This window comes from Centruroides sculpturatus, unplaced genomic scaffold (genome assembly GCF_000671375.1).
Source record: "Centruroides sculpturatus isolate CEXI.00-Female unplaced genomic scaffold, Cexi_2.0 scaffold2007, whole genome shotgun sequence".
Classification (NCBI taxonomy): Eukaryota; Metazoa; Arthropoda; class Arachnida; order Scorpiones; family Buthidae; genus Centruroides; species Centruroides sculpturatus.
This window is the reverse complement of record NW_019386364.1, coordinates 18,856-22,755: the sequence shown is the minus strand read 5'-3', so window position 1 is coordinate 22,755 and position 3,900 is coordinate 18,856. Positions and strand designations below refer to the sequence as shown.

Genomic DNA, 3,900 nt, shown 5'->3' with positions numbered 1-3,900 from the left:
GACTTTTATTTTAGCTCAGCGTTTCTCAAAGTAAGCAATAACGCCCCCTTCTGGCGCGATGAATAGATCTATGATTGAGGCAGGGTATTGAACGGTGACCAAAGGCAAAATTGGAGCTGATAAGAGGAAACATTGCGTTTAATGGTTTCCAGATGATGAGAACAATGTACAGTAAGGGCACAAAGTGTGAGATTCATAGAAAAGTTTTCCTAAGAATATTTCCAATCCTTTTCTCACACAAGAGAAAATGGGTTAGGGGGCGTTTGGTATAACTTTATGGAACAAAGGGGGCGGTGGATCGAAAAAGTTTGAGAATCACTGGTCTAAACAAACAACTCTGCCTGTTACCGGTGAGGGCGCTACGAACGCTTTTCAAGATTCGGCTATCTGGTTCATAATCAAAAAATTTGTGGGGTTTTTCGACTCTTAAATTCGATTCCAGTACCCCCAGTGTGGTAAAATGCAACTTCACCGTTCGACAATACGGACGTATTCGCGAGTGGATAGGCACACGTCTCTCTGACACAGCGTTGGCAATTTGCCACTCTAGCTAGATCGAAGCAAATCTTTCAGGAAATATTTTAAGACCCAAGGCCAATTAGATGTGGATTCGCGGTAAGTGAGTGATTAAATAAAAAATCCAGCAACGAGTTGCTTAATTTTCCTCGTAACATTTAAAACTGCCTTTTGCGCCAACATTTTATTAAATAAAATTTTAATGTTGATTTAATAATTAATTGAGCGGAGCTCTTCATTAGAAGAAATACTTTTTTGTGAGAGAAGTTTAATGAAAAAACGCAACTAGTAAACATGATTTTTTGCAAATATGTACAAATGTACAACTTAGTCTTCAACCCGATGTCTTTATAAAGCCATAATTTTGAATTTCCATCTACGAGCTGAGATATTCGAGGTCAAAATTCATCACGACAATTTAAATTGGAACCGTTAAAACTGTTGATATTCCGAATTAGATCATTAATACTGAAAAAATAGGGGTGAGAATACGGAATTTGTGTACATCGTCACCGAGTACATTAACACCTGCAGGTACACCACTATCAATTAATACAATTCAGAAAATTAGTCGCAGCAAAGATGCAGTAAATGTATTCATTTCAATAACAAAATAAAATAGAAACGAGTATAGTAATTCCTCTAAGAGAAAGTCAAATTTTTCATACAACTGTACGAAAACATTTAACAAAAACAATTGTGTATTAAATACATACAGTATTGGCCTATACTGTAGATTTGTCTGAAAATGGGCAAATCTTGTGAAAACGTACAAATAAATTAAAGCTAGACATTATCAATGTAGAAAAGTATGGATATTACTTGACAGTATGGATGACAGTTTTGCTGAAATATTTAACGTTTTCTCATCCCTGACCAAGACATTATCACCGTTTTCATCTACAATTAGTAACGAAAAAAACGAAGAGAAAAAGATCTGTTTGACCATTTAATTGATTTGAAGACTACGCGAAGGAAAAAATTGAGAAAACATTTAATGAAATAAAGAATTTATTACAAAAGTTTGAAACAATTCAGGAAATGAATAATGCGTTAAAAATATTTTTTTTTAATCCAATAGCAAATTGCTTAACTTTTCTAGCAACCAGGGCTGTGAAGTCGGAGTCGTGGAGTTTTGGTGTTTTAGCCTGAATCGGAGTCGGAGTAGCAGTCGGAGTCGTCAAAAAATCTGCCGACTCCGACTCCTTTTTACTTTCCAACTTATTATTGAATATTTATATAAAACGGAAAAGTATCGGAATCGTGTCAAATTTGACCCTCCGTTTTTTCGCAAATATACACGTTTGGAGACCTCCCGAATNTTGGCACTTGATGAGAGTTGCGATATTAGCGATACAGCACAACTGGCTATATTTTTACGTGGTATTGACACCAAATTTAATATTACCGAAGAATTGTGTTCACTGATTCCAATGCAAGGGAATACAACCGGCGAAGACCTGTATGATGAACTAAGGTCTGTGTTGGAAAATTTTTTAATTTCATAAGAAAAGATTATTGGTATATCGACAGATGGAGCACGAGCAATGTCAAGCATGGAGGTAAGAGTATCGGAAAGGCTATTTCGAGACACTAAGAAGGTCAAGGAAGGGAAATATTCGTTAACCATTGCATAATTCACCAGGAAAATTTGTGTGCGAAAATATTGAGTTTGCCAAATGTCACAGTACCAATAATTAAAGTAATCAATTTTATAAAGTCGCGCGCGTTAAATCACCGTGAATTTAAAGAATTCCTGAAAGATTTAGAAACTGAATATTGCGACGTGGTTTTTAATACCGAAGTACGTACGTTGGCTTAGTAGAGGTGCAATGCTAAAAAGAGTATACAACTTAAAAAGCAAAATACAACTGTTTTTGGATATGAAGGGATATGCCTTTCCTCATTTTTGTAATAAAGAATGGATGTGCGATTTTGGGTTTCTTATCGACATGACTCAGCATCTCAATGATCTTAATGTGGAACTTGAAGGCAAGGGACAGTTTATTCACAATTTGTATGATAAAATTCAGGGCTGTGAACGCAAATTAAAATTGTGGAAACAGCATCTTTTGCAGAATAATGTGTCTCACTTTCCACATTTAGAAAAAGAAAACGTTATTACTTCTCAAAAATACGCACAATATATAGACATTTTAATCAACGAATTTCAGTTACGATTCCAAATGTTCAAAGCTGAGAAGACAGCGGTTTCCATGAAAATGTTTTCCTCGCCATTTAATATTGATGTGGATACAGTTCCCGAAGACTTTCAAATGGAAGTAATTGACATGCAGAATAATACCGATTTAAAAAATGTATTTTTCTCAGTAAACATGGAAAATTTTTCTAAATCTTGTGTGAGCCCTGAGAAATTTCTGCTTTTGACGAAAAATGCAAAGCAAATGATGTTTCTGTTCGAAAGTACGTATGTTTGTCAACAATTATTTTCAACCATGAAATGAATAAAAAATGACCACCGATCAAGACAGTGATACACGATTAGAAAGCTGCGTACGTGTAGCTACCTCATCAATTCCGGTTGATATTGATCAGCTTGTATCGAAAAAACAGTGCCAAATTTCTCATTAATAATTTCAAGTAAATTCGTTTTTCTGTTTTTTTCTTGTTTGTTTTTATTTTGCATTAAAATTTGTATATGAAATCTTTACTTTTTTAAAATTTTATATTTTTTTATTCTAATGTTTATTATAAATAAAGTTTCGTAAATTATTAATAAGTGTTACTTTATGTGCGGCCCGCCAAAAAATTTTAAAATTTAAATTGGCCCGTTGATTAAAAAGGTTGCTCACCCCTGGTTTAATCTATCAGAACAGAAAATAAAGAAATTAAAAAATTAGACGCCAACACACGCGCGCGCTAATTTTTCCCCCTTTATTGCCTTTTTGGGGGATTCGGGAGGTCTCCAAACGTGTAGATTTGCAAAAAAGCCTTGGAGAATCAAATTCGACACGATTCGAATATTTTCCGTTTTATATACATAACAAGTTGAAAAGTAAAAAGGAGCTGTAGTTATTGTATCGTCCGCATCTTCGAAATATCCCGACTCGTTAATGAGTGTTTATTCGTCCTGCAAAGCATTTTCAGATCGATTCGGCAGAGCAGTTTCTTGGGAATTCAGAAAACACGACGTTCACGTTCAATCACTTGTTCCTTATTTCGTCTCGACCAATATGATAAAATCTTTTGAAAAATATTTTGGACCACTAAGATATTTTACAGTTTCTAGTAACGAATTGAGTAAAAGCGCCGTGAATACAATTGGAATCGACAACTACACAACAGGGCATTGGAAACAAGAACTTTTATCTGTTTTATTGAGTTTTGTTCCTAACTTTCTTCGTACGAGTATTGCTAAGAACA

At 34.7% G+C, this 3,900-nt stretch overlaps 1 pseudogene; it reads left to right on the top strand.

The window, feature by feature from the left end:
- LOC111614685 overlaps window positions 1–3,198 on the top strand; it is a 10,765-nt pseudogene extending 7,567 nt beyond the window's left edge.
- Window positions 3,199–3,900: the final 702 nt, after the last annotated feature.